This window comes from Meriones unguiculatus, chromosome 8 (assembly GCF_030254825.1).
Source record: "Meriones unguiculatus strain TT.TT164.6M chromosome 8, Bangor_MerUng_6.1, whole genome shotgun sequence".
In the NCBI taxonomy this organism is placed as follows: Eukaryota; Metazoa; Chordata; class Mammalia; order Rodentia; family Muridae; genus Meriones; species Meriones unguiculatus.
This window is the reverse complement of record NC_083356.1, coordinates 20,497,151-20,516,394: the sequence shown is the minus strand read 5'-3', so window position 1 is coordinate 20,516,394 and position 19,244 is coordinate 20,497,151. Positions and strand designations below refer to the sequence as shown.

The 19,244-nt window shown below is 44.1% G+C and overlaps 1 protein-coding gene across 2 annotated transcripts in view; it reads right to left on the bottom strand.

The window, feature by feature from the left end:
- Mrtfa (myocardin related transcription factor A) overlaps nucleotides 1–19,244 on the bottom strand; it is a 92,673-nt gene that overhangs the window by 56,897 nt on the left and 16,532 nt on the right. The window lies entirely within an intron of this gene.

Here is a 19,244-nt window from a genome sequence, read left to right as displayed (position 1 = left end):
GTACCTGTGCGGTTGGGAGGAGTCAGAGCAGGTCTCCAGGAAGACAACACCTCTGAACTGAATCTAGACTTGGCTGGAGGCTGGGTGTGCTGGCACACACCATTAGTCCCAACTTTTGGGTGACAGAGGCAGGTGGCGCTCCATGAGCACAAGGCCGGTCTGCTCTACATGCTGAGTTTCAGGTCACTCAGGGCTACACAGTGAGACCCCATCAAACAACAACAAAAAGAACACCTTTAAAATATAGAATGGTTTCTTGGGGGAAAGTCTGCTTATAAGGTTGGATGAGCATTCTAACCAAAGGGGGGGAACACCCCCACACACACACACAAAGTTAAAAGAGTAACAACAACTGCTTGAGAAATGTAGAATAAAGAAAGATAAACAGAAAGAGCATTTCCATGTTCAGCAGTGCGGGCACGAAAGAGATGAGAGGTAGCACAGAAGCTGGGAAGGGAGGAACGAGCGCTGAAGACCTGACAATCTCCAGAAGACAGTAGACAAGATGTCCTTTATTATCCAAAACAACTATGGGCTGGTGACATGGCTCAGCTGGCTTGCCTAGCATGCATGAAGTCCTGGGCTCCTTCCCCAGCACTACAAACACTGTGCGTGGTGGCATATGCCTATGATCCAGGCACTTGGGAGGCTGATTGGGTCATGTGAGACCCTAACTCAAATGAAGGTACATATGCTACAATAAACCTGATAATGACTACTGTAAGATGCATATTGCTGGGTTATACATATAGCATTTAGCTTCGCACTTCAAGATTTATATTTATTTTATGTGTTTGAATGTTTTGCCTACATTTACATATGTACACATGTGTACAGTGTCAACAAAAGCCAGAAGAGGGCATGCAATCCCCAAGAACTGAGGTAGAAACTCTTATAGCTGCCATGTGGGGCCTACAGACTGAACCTGGGTTTTCTATCTTCTGTTTTTAAGATTTATTTACTATGTAAACAGAGTTCTGCCTGCATGTGTGTCTACACTCCAGAAGAGGGCACCAGATCTCATTATAGACTGTAGTAAGTCACTATACTGTGCTGGGAATTGAACTCAAGACCTCTGGAAAGGCAGCCAGTGCTCTCAACCTCTGAGCGATCTCTCCAGTCCTTGAACCTGGGTTTTCTGCAACAGCCACCACACTCTTAACCACTGAGTCATCTCTCTAGTCCCTATCACAAGAGCTTACAAACAAAAATGTCAGTAATTTTTGCTCTCCACAGCGAACCCTGCATAGTTGTTTATTCAATAAATACCAGAAAGGCAGGCAGATATCTGAGTTTAAAGCTAGTTTGATCTACAAAGTGAGTTCCAAGATAGCCAGAGCTACCCAGAGAAACCCTGTCTCAAAACCAACCAAACAGCTGGGCCTGGTGATGCATGCTTGTGATCCCAGCACTCTTGGAGGCAGAGGCAGGCAGATCTCTGTGAGTTCACGGCCACCCTGCTCTACAAACCAGTCCAGAACAGCCAAGGCTACACAGAAACCGTCTCTCAAAAAAACAAAAACAAAACAAAACAATAAGAACAAAAAACCCAAACACCAAATACCACGTTATCATACAGTAGGCAGGGAGGGGAAGAAGAGCTGGGTAGTGAACAGATGGAGAGCAAAGCCGCTGAGACAGGCACATGCTCTCCAGCTGTCCGAGACCTAGTCAGATCACAGCTTGCTTATGAGCTGGACAAAAAACCTGTGATCAAGAGGCTGAGAATTCCACCTGGAATTGGGCAGCCGTTTGCTCAGTTCTGACTTTCACTAAATCATTTCTGCATCTGAAAACTGGAATATTACCACATTAATAAAGGGAACTTAATGAGATAATTGATCAATAATCTGTATTAACAGTACAGAAAATATTCAATTAATTGTCCCCTTTGTTTACTTTTTGACACTGTACCTTTAGGACACCACATGGTCTCCCACAGCACAGACAAGAGATGTTCCCCGGGTAGGAAAAACAGGGAAAGAACAAGGCATAAAAAGGAGTTAACATCACTAAATTAATATTTTAGTGAATTCACGATTGTGCTCATAAAGACATCATGCCTGGAACTTAACATTCTTTTAGAGTTTTCTGTTAACATCTTCCTACATCAGATGACCTAATAAATTAAAGAAAACACATCACCCAAAATAGGGAGCTGGTCATTATCTCTCCCAGGATTTCTTGTTCTGCTTCTCTGACTAACAGTGAGTCACTTCAGAAGCAGCACGGGGCACTGGCAAGCTGTCTGAGCACAGGCCTGTGTAGCAGCATTGCCAGAGCACACTGTGGACAGACCGTTTCCTGCACATGGAGACTTCTGAGACAGAAGAGTCAAGATGAAAGGAGCGTGTTTAACTGCCATTGAATAAGCACATGTGCAGAAAGGAAACCGGCACAGCATTTAATGGTTCTTAAGCAAATGACAATTAAAACGACTTCTGCCACTCCGAGCTCAAGAATGCTTTTGTTTTGGGGGACTTCATTTTACTATGCAGCCCAGGCTGGCTTCAAAATTGCACTCTTCTAGCAGGAGTAGGGTCACAGACTTTAATTCTAGCACCTGCTAGGCAGAGGCAGTGGCCGAGGCAGAGAAACACAGGCAGGTAGAAGCCAGCCTGGTCTATGTAGAGAGTTCCAGAGCAGCCAGGGCTTCGTAGAGAGCTTGTCTCAAGAAACAAAACAAAGAATTACAATCTTCTGCCTCACTCTCCAAAGTGCCAGGATTCAAGCATGCATTTCCATGCATGGCTTTGAAAACCTGTATTGAAAATAAATAAATAAATAAAAAAAATAAAAAAAAAAAGAAAAGAAAACCTGTATTGAAGTGTGGCAGTGTTAGGAAGGTTGGTTTTCCAAGAGGTGGGGCCTAGTTGAAGGTGGTTAGGTTATTGGGGGTGCTGCCTTCACAGGGGATTATTGATGTAACTCTCATGGGGCACTGGTTAGTTACTGCAAGAACAAAATGCAATAAAAAGAGAGCCTGGCACCTACATTTCTCTGCTTTCTAGTCTTGTCTTGTTATGGTATCTTTCTCATTACATGCTCCTATAAAGATCCATGTTGTGGATGTAAATGCAAAGTTCTTACCAGAGCCAAACAGAAGTCAGCACCATGCCCTTGGATTTCTAGAATTATGACCTACAAGAACCTCTGTTCTTTGCAAATTATGCAGTCTCAGGTATTTTGCTATAGCAATAGAAAATGGACTAAGGACTAAACTGATTCTACTTAAACTTTCCCCTTATAATTTTCTCTTTGAGTTGAAATCAACCAATGTGATACTAAAGCTCCAACACAAAAAATTTAGAAACCAGCGGAAATCTGCACAAGTCTTCAAGTTCAACACCCAATTTTTAAAATTCAATTTATTTATTTTTATTTTATGTACATGAATGTTTTGCCTGCATATATTGTATGTGCACTACATACATGCCTGGCGCCCATGGAGGCCAGAACAGAGCATCCAGTCTCCTGGAACTAGTTATAGGTGGTTATAAGCTGCCAAGAGCTGGGAACCAAACAGCAGTGCTATCAAATGCTGCGCTTTCCAACCACCTCAGGGTCTAACTTCATGCTCTGATAAAGTGAAAGTCTGCACATAAAGAAAGAATATCACACTTTTACATCTCTTCCTCTTACGGGTGGTTTACAATCTCCTTTGAGAGGCCATTCTTCTGTGGATAATTACATTTCCATCCCTTGGCATAATTTTCTCACCCAGCACCACAAAGGATGCCCGTTTGCCACTTTCTTCTACTGCCCTCAACCTCTACCCATCAGGGAAGCAAACAGCTAATGAAATTCAGAATCTCTGCCTCACCCCATTTAAAAGACTGCTGGCTGTGCTGTGTGTAAGCAAGAACCTAAAAATGCCTTTTTTTTCAAGACAGGGTTTCTCTGGATAGTGCTGGCTGTCCTGGAACTCACTCTATAGACCAAGCTGGCCTTGAACTCAGGGATCCACCTGTCTCTATCTTCCAAGTGCTGGGATTAAAGGTGTGGGCCACCATGCCTGGCAAGAAATCTTAAGAACAGCTTCTCTTCTTCAGGAAAGTCCAGGTAAGGAAGCTGAAAATCTTGCTCATTTGTGCCTCACTGTAACACGTGTTGCTTCCAAACATACTACACTCACTCTGTCAGATGTCAACAGTCAATTTCTTCACAGAGAAATTTTAGTTCAGAACATGGCTGTATGGCAAGAGATCACATCCAAAAACCTTCTTGGTCTGTGAGATCTGGCTGGAACACAAACTTTAATCCAGGAGACAAAGGCAAGAAGATCTGCGTTCAAGTTCAGCCTGGTATAGAGCAAGTTTCAGAATAGCTTCGGCCCAGATGTGGTGGTACATGCTTTTAATCCCAAACAATGAAGGTAAAGTTAGTTTGTAGAAGGAAGCACCCATGTTTAACAGTGATATCTAAGTAAGTGGCAGAAAAGTGACAAATCAGAGAAAGATTTGACAGAATAGGATACATCCAAACTCTCACAAGAGAAAGAGTAAAGGAAAGCTACTTAAGGGCAATGCAGATAGAGGAGGCAGTTTTACCAGGAGAGTTTACAGAGAGAAGCTGAATGACAGACTAAGCTAGACACAAGTGAAGACAGAACAAGCCAAAGAAGAGTCAGGAGATTAGATTGCTGAGGATAGTTTGATGCTAAGTAGAGCAATTCAGGGGCTGAGAGAGAAGAGAGACTGAGTAAGTCAGACAGGGGAGGAGTTTGTGCCAGAACAGCTGAGCTGAACCAGGCTGCCCAGAGCTCAGTAAGAAGAAAGGGTGAGCTTATTGAGCAGTAAGGCTCAGAGGCTGAAAACGATCTAGGCTTCTGTTAGACCGCGCGGAGGCGAGAAGCTTCCAGGACGAGGCCTAGGTTAGCAGATGCAGGCAACACGCCTCCGAAATGACAACTGAACCGGGCGGGTAACAGTTCCTTTCACACTCCACGTTATGAACTGTCAACAAAATTAAAAAATATAGATTCTGAAGGGGACACTGCCAGCTGCCTTCAGACAGCATCCTGCCAGCTCTTCCCCACACTGTGATTCCTCACTTCTTCCCAAAGCTGCCATAGCGCCTTCATCGCACCCTTCTCCCTTCACCTTACCTCTGCAAGGGCACTGGAATAATTTTTCTGGAAATCCATACATTTCTTTAGAAGCCAAAGAAGCCAGATACACTCACCAGGGTTCCATGCCGTGTTCACAGCCTTCAGCCCTCTAGTTCACATAATGCACAGGGACTGGACAAAAAGGAGAGCCACTTAACTACTTGCTATCTTTATTGTGAAAATGGAAAGCTTTGTTCATGGTGTAGTGAGGCAACTGAGCTCCCTCAAATATGGAGCCAATTCCAATTCCAAACCCTTCATCATTTAAAAAAGTGGAATGTCCACCATACATGCTTGCTGGGGTCCTGACACACATAAACAGTATTTTTTCAGTTTTTTAAAAGATGTTTTATTTTTACTAATTACAGTTTATTCACTTTGTATCCCAGCTGTAGCCCTCCCCCCATCCCATCCCAATTCCACCTTTCCTCCCTCTTTGTCTCCTATGCCGCTCTCCCAGTCCACTGATAGGGGAGGTCCTCCTTCCCTTCCATCTGACCCTAGTCTATCAGATCTCATCAGTACTGGCTTCTTTGTCTTCCTCTGTGGACTATTAAGGCTGCTCCCCCCTAGGTGGAGGTGATCAAAGAGCCAGCCCATTAGTTCATGTCAGAGACCATCCCTGTTCCTATTATTGGGGAACCCTCTTGGACACTGAGCTGCCATGGTCTACTTCTGTGCAGGGGTTCTAAGTTATCTCCATGCATGGTCCTTGGTTGGAGTATCAGTCTCAAAAAAGACCCCTGTGCCCAGATTTTTTGGTTCTGTTGCTCTCCTTGTGGAGCTCCTATTCCCTCCAGGTCTTTCTATCTTCCCCTTCTTTTATAAGATTCCCTGTACTCTGCCCAAAGTTTGGCTATGAATCTCAGGATATGCTTTGATACCCTGCTGGGTAGAGTCTTTCAGAGGCCCTGTATGATAGGCTCCTGTCCTGTTCCCTGTTTTTCCCTCTTCCGATGTCCGTCTCATTTGCCTTTCTGAGTGAGGATTGACCATCTTACCCAGGGTCCTCCTGGGGACCAAACACAGTTTTAATACTGGGAATCAAACCCAGGTTGGTGGGCATGGCAGGCAAGTGACTACTACTAAGACTCCTACAGGGGCCCAGAGAGATGCTCAGCTGTTAAGAGCACTTATTGCTCTCGCAGAAGATATAGGTTTGACTCCCAGCATGCACATGGTGGCTCACAGTCTTCCACAACTCCAGTTCCAGGGGCTCTGATGTACTATTCTGACTTCCTCGGGCACCAGGCATGAACACAGTATACATACATACATGCAGACAACAACAGAATAAAATACATATTTACATCTTTTAAAAAAGAAGACTGTTCTACAAAAAAAAAAAAAAAAAAGGTTATATTTGCTAAGATTTAAAAACAAAACTAGGTTTGGAGAGGTGGTCCCGCGGATGAAGCGCTTTGCCACCTGCCTCTACCTTCCTGAGTTTACTCCCCGAGTGCTAGGGTTAAAGATATGCACCACCACGCCTGGCTAACTCTGATTTCTCTACGTACACATACATATGCATATGCACCCACCCACATAATTATGCATACACACATACAATACACGTATACATACAGAAATAAAGCTCCTGCTATGTGACTTCTTCACTAGGAAAGGATGTTCCTTTGAACTGTAAGCCAAAATAAGCCCTTTCTCTCTTAAGTTGCTTTTTTTGGGGTCTGGGGGGAGGTTTGAGACAGGGTTTCACTGTGTAGCCCTGGCTGTTCTGGAACTCACTCCGTAGAGCAGGCTGGCCTCAAACTCACAGAGATTCGCCTGCCTCTGCCTTTGGGAGTGAGTGCTGGGAACAAAGGCATGCACCCCTGCACCCAGCTTAAATTGCTTTTGTAAGAGTATTTTATCACAGCAGAAGTGAGGTCCTATGTCTCACTGGCACTTCAAAGAGACATATGTACTGCCCAAAGAGACTGAGTTTTGTCAAGAGTTTATTCTCGTTAAGGATCTAGCTAAGTTCCTGGATGGAGGGACAGTAAAATAGAAAGAAACAGGAAGGGCTGAGAGGAAGGAAAAAAATCCATAAAGACATAGACTACAATCCCCTTTAAGAACAGTTCAGTAGGTTGGGCATAATGTTGCACACCTCTGACCCCAACACTCGGCCCTCAGGAGGCCTCAGGAGTCAGAGGTGGGCAGACCTCTTTGAGTTTGATGCCAGCCCAAGATACATGGTGAGTTCCAGGACAGCCAGGGCTATAGAATAGAGAGACCCTAGCATCCCCCCCCGCCAATACCAAAGAAAACAGTAACAGCAAAAAAAAAAAAAAAACAACCAAAAACCAAAAACCAAAAACCAAAAACCAGGCCAACCAACCAAAACAAAACAATTCAACGGGGAAAAAAAACCAAGGACTGTGAGTCTTCATATGTGAATCCAGAGGAAAAAATATAAAACAGGTTCCTGATAAGGTTTTAAAGTAAGGACACACCCAAGTAAAAGAATGAAGAAAACAAAATCCAAGGGAATGTTAAAACCCCACAAAAGACTGCATATTTTTAATCCATTTCATTATTTTATGTAAATGGTTATTTTGTCTATTTGTATATCTGTGCTTGGTGTCCAGGGAAGTCAGAAAAGGGCACCAGAGCCCCTGGAACAGATGGTTGTGAGCTGCCATGGGTGGGTGCTGGGAATTGAACCTGGATCCTCTGGAAGAGCAGCCAGTGCTATTAACCACTGCGCCATCTCTGTGGCCCCAACACTGCTTTTTAAAATGAGAAAAACAGCTTCTCGGCCTTTTTAGCTAAGATCAAGTATAAAATAATGAGGAGGAAGAGGCACCATGCCCCTGTCACTCCTGCTCCTAACTTCCACTGTTCCTACTCACCAGTCGGTCAGTCAAGAGCCCACTCTGAAGCCATGGCTTTTCTAAACACCAGAAAAACCTCCTCTCTGGATCCTGCTGAATCACTGGTTTTAAATCACCCTACTCAGTCACAACAAAATCCCAGGAGAGAGTGGGTGCTGACTTGACCATAGACACAAAAAGCATCTCAAAGTGAAAGGGCCAGTTCTACAGAGATGTTATGCTCGTAAGGAGGGATCTGAGGCACAGTACTCGCATTTCCAGTCCTGAGACTGCTCACCAGATTACTTCCAGGAGAATGAGCCACGGACTGGGGCTAAAGTCACCACTGCAGTCTATTTTAATGAATCATCAACAGTTTCTAAGGAGAATGAAGTTTCAGGCTTAATCACCTATGTAAAATTATGCAAAATGTTTAAAAATTACAGCTGGGAACAGTGGCACACATCTGTAATCCCAGCATTAGGGGAGGCAGAGGCAGGCGGATCTCTGTGAGTTCGAGGCCAGCCTGGTCTCCAGAGTGAGTCCAGGCCAGCCAGGGCTACGCAGAGAAACCCTGTCTTGAAAACAATTATGTGTATGTAGATACTTGTACATGCATATGTACATGTAGGTGTAGGCGCCCAAAGACACCAAACGAGGGCAGTGGGTCCCTAGAAATGGAGTGAGGGGTTGTAAACGACCCCCAATGTAAGTGCTGGGACCCAACCTTGTGTCTTCTGCAAGAACGGTAGGAGTAAGAGCTCTGAACTACTGAGCTACCTCTCCAGCCCCTATGGTTAAGATTTTGGGTTTTGTTGTATTTTGTTTTGAGCTCCCCCCCCCAAGGATCTCACTATACAGCCCTGGTTCATCTTGATCTCACAGAGATTTGCCTGCCTCCAGAGAGTTAGGATTAAAAGCATACGTTGCCTTCAATCCCATCACTATGTAGGCTAGCCTAGTCTACATAGTGAGCACCAAGCCAACTAAGGCTACACAGTATACAACACTGTCTCAAAAAAATTTTTTTAAATAATAAATAAATAAAAATTTCTTAAGCAGAACTTTTACACAGTAACAATCTTCTAACTAGAGCAAAGGGGGTGACTTTAAACTATTTATTCAATTACCCTATTGTGACTGCTGCATTTGTCAGCTGTGTTCTATATGGAATGTCTCTAACACCAACAACCCCAGCCCCCATTTTCATAGCTTGGGCAGAACACAGACGCACAGCAGCTCAATGCACTAGCTGCCAGTAAACACAGTGACTCGCAGCAAAGGTGTGCTCTACAAAATTACCACTAAATACTGGTGAATATACTCTTATTTTATTCTCTGATTAGTGCTTACTAAATTCTTCCACCTTGAAGAAACCTCCAGTGGCAGGTACACCTACAGTCCTAGATACTTGGGAGAGGCTGAGGCTGAAGGATCTCTTGAGCCCGCGAGTTTAAGAGCAGCCTGAGTGAGGTACAGGAAGCCCATAAGACTCCATCCTCCAAACAAAGAAATAAATGTAAGTAAAAACAAAAACAAAAACAAACAAACAAAAAACCCCACTTCCAGCTGAGAGTGTCAATGAGTATAAACACACCTCAGACCAGCCCACAAGTTCATGCCACCAAAGCTTTCCTCCTTCAGTCCCTGCTTATGTAAGTGTGGCAGTGCTGGCAACAGCACCTAGGGCTTCGGTCTACACACATGCACACGCACACACAAACATGTATGTGCACATAGATATGTTTGATTACTTACCTGATCGTGTAAGACACTGAATTGTTCTACACTGCTGTTAGTAGAAAGACAGCACCACCCCACCATGCCCTGATCCCCAACATATCCAATGTTGCTGTACGTGCCTTAACACCAATAGCACCTTTACTCTTCCCCATGGTTCTCAACCCTGGGCAATTTTGTCCCCGAGGAGATATATAAATATCTAGACGTACTTTTGCCTATTACAGCTACAGGAATGCTACTAGCATATGGTAAGTAGGACCGACCCCCTCTATCCGCTCCCCATACATCAACAAAGAAAAAAACCCAGCCCAAATTGTCTTTTCTGAAAAGAAACTGAGGCACACACAAAAGACAGGAAACTTGCCCAGGTCACACAGCTGGATGCTGACCTGTCAGCTGAGCTCTGGGGCTCTCACAAGTCAGAAGGCTGACCCACAACTTCTACCAACCCTCCTAGAGTCCAGACTTGTTAGAGAGCACGGCTCAATTCGTTTACCATTCACTATGCGACAGGCATCCATAGAGAATCACTATGTGCCAGCCACCGCTCACACAACTCCAGGTGAACAGGCTGCGCCATCTCAGTCCCTGCAACACACATGTTCTCATTTGTATGCACAACCGTTTCTAGTTCTCAGACATGCTAAGCACGCTCATACATGGAGGATTCCCTCCCTTCATTTCATTCAGTCTTTTCTCAGTTGGCTCTTTCTCAAAAGCGCCTTCCCCGATCTTCCTTCCCAGTCACCACAGGTGTTGTCCACCTCTCCCCTATCCCTGCTTTGCCCTTCTCACCAGCATTACAGTCACTGTTACTGACATCCTGGCCGTCAACAGAACATAAGCACCACAGGGGTAGAGAGACGACTCAGCAGTCAAGAATGCATACTGTTCTTGCAAAGGACCGGGGGTGAGTCTGGCTCCTGTGACCCACTTCAGGCAGCTTGCAACCACCTGCAACCAGCTCCTGGGGTCCAACACCTACAGCCTCCAGTGGCATCTGCCCACCTGGCACACAGCAAGCACATCTGAATGACCGTATCTCATGTGGACTTAGCATTCATCTCTCTGCTCTCCCTGCTGCCTTTTTTAGCCCTTTCAGTCTGGTCTCCATGCTGAAACCAGAGCACTCTAAAATGAAAATCCCTTGCATTGACTTCTCAATACTCTAAAACGCCTCTTGTATCACTAAGCTATGGTGTTGGGCTGTCTTCTCACACTTTGTACTTGCAGTAGCCTTAGCAGTAAAGACTAAAGTAGACTGAGCACTTCTGCTCGCCAAACACTAGTCTGAAGACATTTTACATCCTCAGTTGAAGCCCCAATCTTCAAGATAATTATTGTCTGTCGTGCCTGTTTTCATATGGGGAAAAGGAGTGTGGGGCAACCAGGAAATGGTCAGGACAAGGTGTATTCCTATACTTTGGAAGCTTCACTCGTACCTGTTATACTGTGCTGTTCTATTACTAACTGTAACAAAGTCCATCAGTTCAAGTAAACTCTTTCACTTTTCTCCAAATCATGATCATCCATATCTCCCCTGGTAGAAGGTGACAGGTTAAAGATGCGGCCCTACTTCCAAAAGCTTTCCCAGAATGTTTCTTAAGTTGTTTGGAAGCTTCTGCCCTGTCTTCACACCACAGCCCCCTTTCACGAACCTGCCTTCGCCCACTAACTTCAATTGTGCACAAATACGCACCCTGCCAGTCTGGTGCCCCGCTGTACCCTTAGGACCCATCATGAACCATGGTGTGCTAAGACCACAGTGGGTGACTTTGCACGACATCAGCACCATGAAGCACACTGGAGACACCCCCCCCTTTCAAATGCAATGTCATTTCCTTAAGAAATGTCACATGTCACAAATCTTAAGCTTCGTGTTTATTGTTATGATTTATTTAAAATTATCTATTTTTTTTCTCTGAATTTTTTCAAAAAGTAGTTTATGTATCTGTGACCTTTGAATTGACTTTCACAAGCTTAGCACTTAAGAGGTAATTACTGTGGCTTCCTGTTTCATCATGTGATCTCTCCTGCATATGCTCCCACATGCCACCATGATGTCATATAGCCAAAGGGGCCCTCACCAAAGGCCAAACTGATAGGCCTCCCGATTTCAGCTGCCAAAACTATGCGCTAACTCAACCTTTCCCTTATTGAAAGAAAAAAAAAAAAAGACAACTTTGCAAGGATGCTGGTGTGCTAAGAGTGCTAGGTGCTGTGCTGTTTTTTATGACTTGCTGAAGCTCTACAACCATTTCAATACAAAAACAACAACAACAACAAAAAAAACAGCTATTCAGGAACTTAAGAGACTGATCTGGTTAAGGACAAATTCTAATTTAGTCTCAGGCTCCTCACTAACTACATATTCAAGCCAATTTTTCAACTACTCTACACCCCCTCTTCTAATCAAGGTGAAACATTACTCTCCCTCACAGACCATGCCTACTCTGGTTTCTAGAGGTTTGCTTTGGATTCCTTTCCTACCCTAACATCACTGGGTTCATTTTCTTTCCTTTGACTATTCCTATCAGATTCCACTTATTCTCTGGTCTAACCTCAATCTTACATCAAAATTTCCTGATCTTATTCCCTTATTCACCTTTTTCCCCCTAAGGATCTTGTAGGCTTATTTATTTTTGTAGCCCTGTATATTTAACAAGAGCATAAATTTTTTATTTCTTGATTTTCAGAATCACTCCTTAGGAATCTCAGATATTCAGTGAGGCTGGGATTCCTAAGAAGGGTTAAGCAGATATAAACAGGCATAAAGATATAATCAAGAGCTGTTACGTTCTTGCTAACTAGAAGAAATCTGATAACCTTAAGTATCACCATCAGTCCTCAGTCATCCATTTTCTCCTGCTAACAGGAAAAAAAAAAAAAACCAGTACAAACAGAAAACTGGTAGGTGAGTCCAACTGTCCTTCGAGGTGTCAAGATAACCTGTACTTACACGAATCACAGTGTAATTGCCTGCAATTTTCTACAACGTCATGAAGCCACCACAAATTGTGTAACCACACAATTCCTTTCTTTCAGGACCCAGACCCTGCTCAGCTTATGGGTGCATTTTGGCAAATGTCTGTATGATTTTTTAAATCTGTGACACAAAACAAATATAAGCAGTTATATTTAATCTGCTGGTCCACATCTTCCTCTAATACCAAGATTGCTCATTTTTTAGGAGTCAAAGACCAATCATGAAAACCCCTGTAAGCTAATATCTTCCTATGTCAATGAAGTGCTTTTGTAAATGCAAAACACTAGTAAGAATTAAAAACATTTGCCTTAAAAAATCCCTGTTATGGGGCTGGAGAGATGGCTCAGTGGTTAAGAATACTGTCTGCTCTTCCAAAGCACTGGAGTCCAATTCCCTGTACCCACACGGCAGCTCACAACTCTGTGTAACGCCAATTCCATGGGATCTGACACTTTCACACTAACACACATGAATTAAATAATTTTTTTAAAAAATCCCATTATGATCTACTCTTAGTATAATTCCAAAGTTGAGAAAAAGGTAAGTTCTTCCCACAGACCAGAGCCTCAGCCTAAGGCTATTTTCCCTGGAGCACTCATCCAACTTGGATTCTCACACCAGCTAATCTTTTAACAACACACCACACCGCTGAAACAGTAACACTTACTTTTCTACTAATTTGTGATTTATTTCAGGTCCACAAAGAGATTAAGCCTTTCACGAACACTTGCGTGTGTCCTGCCTTTTCTTGTCTCTTACTAGTCTTTCCAGTCTTTCCTGTCTCTTCCCAATGTCCTTTCTAGAAAAATCTAACTTCCTCTACCAAGGTCTCACCAAGTAGCTCTGACTGACCAGCCATTTGCTACATAAACTAAGCTGGTCTCCAGCTCCCAGAGATCCACCAGCCTCTGCCTCTCCAGCACTGCGTCACCAGGTCACCATGTCTAGCCCTCTGCCTGGGTTTTTCTTCTTCACACCTGGTAGAAGCTACAGTTTTGGTTTTTTCCCCCAAAAGGGAATCCAAAATGCCTATATTTATCTCTAGAAAACTTTTTAAGTATTTTCAGTAACCCAATGGCAATATCCTTGCTACTAACATTTCCCAGAATCTAGCTGTTTTGGCTGCACTAAAAACCCCCCACCCCTTCCAGGGGAATTTAAGTAAAAACACTGGCAGCTTCCAGTTCCCTTAGGCAAATTTCCAGCCCTAGCACAAGGCCATGAGGTTAAACATTTCTCAATGACGCAGACTCCCTCAGAAGGAGGAACAAGAAAGAAAAAAAAAATCAGAATTTATTCTTCCCAGTGCAGTAAATCAAGATAGTGGTCAAGGCCTTAAAAAAAAAAAAAAAAAAAAGCCAATTCAACTACATACTGTATGTGCTGTCAAGACTTGCAGTGGAAACAGAGAAGCCAAATGAGAACTGCAGAGTGGGACTAAAGCACACGTATGGGCGTCCTTGCAGCTTCCCTAGCTTCCAGGATATTAACACAGTCTGAGTATGTGGGTAGTATGTAAAATGTATGCCACCAGAACACCCAAGGCTGTGCCTGAATCACTGGTTGTAGGGTGAGGAACAGAGTCACAAAGAACTGAATCACTATTTAAGAATGAAACAAGTACAGCTGGGAAAGCCAAGGAAACCAGAGTCAATCAACTTCCCAAGGAAAGACTTCAAACTGATCACAGAAAAGATGGACTGAAAGGTTCATCTGATGGACTGAAAGGTTCTTGGACTCCTGGCCACCTGCAAACAGATAACAGGAAGAAGTAAGATCAAGTCTGTTCCCCAGGAATTGACTCATAGACTACAGATCTGTAAGTCAGAAAATGCTTAATGCTTCCAAGAAATGCCAGTTATGCACACATCATAATGCATGTGCACTGTTTTACTTCTCAAAATGCTTTCTATTCATCAGTCCTTAAACACAATTATTACATAAGGGCTACATGCCAGAACCTAGGGATACAGAAACAAGATCCCGTCTCTATTTTCTATATATCGTGAGACAGGGATGCACCCAATCAAGTACTTTATGGTGGTGTGAACCAAGGATAAAAAAGCACAAGGAGGGGCTAGAGAGTTGGCTCAGCAGCTAAGAGCACTGGCTGCTCTTTCAGAGGCCCCGGGCTCTATTCCAAGCACTCATAAGCATCTGTAACTAGTTCCAGAGTAATCTGACACCTTCATCTGGCCTCTGAGGACAGCGCATGTATACAGTGCACGGATACACGTGCACCCAAAACACTAACACACATAAAAAAAAAAAATGGGGTGAAAAAGAGCACAGGGAAAGAGCCTCTCACACCTGTGCTGGAGGAGGGCACAGGACAACACACATTTCAAAACAGCTAGGTCTTATTTAGAAGGACAAGAGGATATTAACAGCCAAACATGCACTAAGCAAGAGTTGTCAGGGCAGAAGCCAAGAACAAAAAATTGCAAGGGCACCAGCAGTTCCAGAACCCCAAAGCCGGTCAATTATTTGTGAGGGAAATAACCAAAGAATGAGAGATTAAACACATAGATGATATAGTTAAATCCCACAGTAAACCTAAGGATTCTGGGTAGGAAAAGTATGTTGGCTAGGTACAGTGGCTCGTGCCTATAATCCCAGTACTTCAGAGGTTTAGGCAGGAGGACTGCTATAAATTTCAAGCTGGCAGAGGTTAAAAAATGACTTTTACTGGGTGTAGTGGTGCAAGCCTTTAATCCCAGCTCTCAGGAGGCAGAGGCAGAGGCAGGTGGATCTCTGTAAATTCAAGGCCAGCCTGGTCTACATAGTGAGTCCCAGAACAGCCAGAGCTATACAGTGAGACCCTGTCTCAAAAAAGCAAAAACAAACAAACAAACAAAAAAGTAAGACTTTATCACAAACAAACAAACAAACAAGGGGGCTGCAGAGAGAACTGAGCAGTTCAGAGTACTTGCTGCTCTTGCAGCGGACCTGTTCTTTGGTTCACAAGTATTCACACATCTGCTGACAGGGATTCCAACACCCTCCTCTGGCCTACTCAGGCACAAGGCACACAAGTGGTTCACAAACATACACACCGCTAAAACACTCATTCCTCTGAAATACAAATAACTAAAATAATATAAAATTTAAAAACAAAACATAAAGGTACTCACAGCCAATATTAAAACCTAAGTTTGATCCCTGGAACCTACATGGCTGAAGCAAAGCAATGACTCTTCCAAGCTGTCTCTGACCACGCACATGTGCCACAAAAAAATTCCTAAACAAACAAAACAAAGAATAGGAAGTTTGGGAGGAACTCTGGCTGTTGAATGAAGGACAGATGAGAGTTGGGTTCTCGATAGGGCAACCAATTAGAAGGCTACTGAAAATAAAAAAGCAGAAAGTGAGAATGTGGTCTGAGGCAGTGAGACAAACTAGGAAAGGCCAAAGAACAGGCTACGAAACAGCCTCATGCTCGTGAGAGGCACTGGAAAGGAGAGGAATCAAAGACGGCTCCCATCACTCCTGGTAGGCATCTGGTACTATGTTTGGGATTGCAGGCTTCAGGGTAGTCACAGGAATGGTGACATCAGCTTTAAGTGATGTGAGTCATCTGGGTGTCCAGTGGGAAAAGGCAGGAGGTTAGCGAGTGTAGAAAAAGGACTAGGTCAGGGCCACAGACGTAGACACATACACCACCTGAAGCCACAGGCTGAGATGAGTTTGTTGAGAGGGAATGTGTAGACTAAGGGGGAGGAGGGTTGTCTGTATGACCGCCGCTGTGGCCTGAAACACTCCCTAGAAAGATCCGGAAACTCACAGGACTCAGGAGACCTCCGTGCAGCCCCAGGGTTACCCCACTGCCGGGAGAGGGGACCCTCTGGTGACACAGCTGTTACAGCTGTGCAGGGGACTTGAGTGGTACAGCTTTCCTAAGTTGTTACCCACGTGCATGCAAGTGACCTGCTTATTCGTTCTCCTTCAGGTAGCACCAGCAAGTTCATTAGTTCACCAAGCTAGACTTAGAGGGGAAAGTTTCTTCAGTCTGTCGCTGCTCTGTGCTGAGCAGCCAGAAATAGACTCCCCAGGAAACATAATGCAGCAAGGGTCAAGGCCTGGGCCAAGGACACACTTTGAGAGTGAACTATGGCCAGTAAGGATGCGAACAGCTACTGCAGAGAGGCCATCCTAGAGTTTAGCTGTCTAGCACTCGAGCTAGATAGGCTGGTTTGGTTTGGTTTGGTTTGGTTTGGTTTTTTGAGACATGGTTTCTCTGTGTAGCCCTGGCTGTCCTGGACTCACTTTGTAGACCAGGCTGGCCTTGAACTCACTGTGATCCACCTGCCTCTGCTTTCCTGAGTGCTGGAATTACAGGTGTGTGCCATCTTGCCCAGTTTATTGTGCCCCTTTCATTAGGAGAAATTTCAATAGCAAGAGAAGCCCTCTTCCTTTCTTCCTTCCTTTCTGGACTCCCTGGCCTCTAGCTCACGAATGAACAATCCAAGTCTAGATGACCACATTCTCCCATCGAGGACTTGGAATAGGAAGAAATTACACAAAGGTGGAAAATATACTGAGAACCACCCCACGCCCTGGTGGCACGGCCAGGAGCAGCTGGAGTCCACTGGGGAGCAGGCAAGCAGCAGAGGCAGAGACAGGCTTCGGGCAGGACATCATCGCCGGGCTGCCCCAGCCGGGTCTGTGCTCTGGCTCACTTTGTCAGTTTCTGCTCGCTTCCCAAGCTTTGTTAACAAGGTGATGGTCAAGAGTCTTCCAGTTAATTACCTCACGCTTAGTTTTTAAGCTTGAAGAGACAGCATCAACAGCACAGCAGATGAGACCGAGGCTGAAAGTATTAGGAGGATTGTTTGCTGTCACACAGCACCTCTTCCTTCTGAAGGCTGTCCTCAGGAAAGAGGGTGCTCACTGAAGTGAGTAATAGTCTACAGATACTCACAGCAAAGCCAACAGACACACAAAGAATACCAATTCGAGTCCGCTTTGGTCTACCCAACTTCTTCAGTCTCGGTGTAAGGAGGTTTCTGCATTAGAAGCACTAGAACCCTGCAGCATTAGCACCCAGAAACACACACACCCAGGAACCTTAGCATCACCCTCCCTGGTCACTCCTTATGGACTACATCACCAACCAAAAGGGCCTCGAGTTCAGTAGCAACTTTCTATTTGGCCATGAGAACCACTGTGGGAATGAGAAGTTGAGAGCGTTCAAAAGATGATGATTTCTCAACTTCATTCCTTTGGGATATGTCACAGCCAGGAAGACAGAAATCGGAAAAAGCAGCTTTCACAAGCTGCCAGATCTATGTCCGATCCCAAGGGATAGTTAGCCAGTGAGGTTTTGTGGAGCTGATGTAATGTTGGCAGAGGCTAATGTTTTATGGTTGAGCATGTTGTTTCTTGATACTTACCTCTGGGGCTAAAAGGGATAACATCCTGAAAAGCCGAGAAACCCATACCCGTAATACCACCACACAGCAATCTGCCATTAAGAGTAATTTGTAAACCAGAACTGATCCATTTTTTCATGATTAGTTTACAGAGACATTTGTTAAACTAAAATTTTCTGAGTCTTACTTTATGCAACTCTTTTTTGCTATGAATTTCAAAAGAACTTTCATAGAACAAAGAAATTTTAGAAAGCTTAAAGTAACAAAGAATGAGAAGAAAGTGAAGTTTTCCAGGGAGTAAAGCCTATTGGTAGCATGCTGATCCCCAGCTAGCTAAAGCTGTCTATGTCCTTATGAAAACAGCTTTGGAACAGTCTAAGCCAAAAGGTTAAGAGCCCCACATATCTCACAAAAACAGCGTATCTTAACCTGAGGAGTAGTCTTGCCATGCAGGAGTGGCTACCTGTGGACTCAGCGCAGAACTGGACATTGGCATCTTGGTTTGAAAGTGAATAGTTAAGCTTCCAAAAGAACACTTGCCACTTCAATCAAAATGATTAAGTCCTTTGACTTAAATATGTCACAAGGATCTCCTGTGGCCTGGTCAATTCTAAATGTATCAAAAAGAGAAACTTAAAAAAAAGGGGGGGGGGGGCTTACAATAGAGTCTTACTTAGCCCAGATCAGGCTGGCCTGGAAATCACAGAGATCCTCCTGCCTCTACTAAAATCACAGGTATGCCACCACACTCGAAAGAGATCCATTAAAGCCCTTACCAATAAGTCAAAGCACAAAACGCTTACAAGCCATCCATACAAGCTCCTTACGGACTTAACAGGTAACTTAGTTCAAGCCCAGGCAGAGATGAAGCTAATGAGGCAAATACAAACACTCTGTGCATAAAGATCTTCACAGTCTCAAAATGAATTAGAGGTTAATGGTTCCTGTTTGTTTAATGATCCTCTCAGTTGTATGAAGGAATGAAAGAGTCCTTGTTAACAGGACAACTTATACTTGTTCTTAGGGGAAGGATTATTCTATAGGAACTGTTGTGTTGGAGACCTGGCTTTCTTCTTCCCAATGTTTACAATGGATCTGTTCATTCATGATATACATTCATACAGTCTTTAACCTTAATAGACGCTGGTAATAGAAAAGATCCCTGGCTTTGGGGATAGGGAGAATACTCATTATGAAAGCAAGAAGACCTAACTTCA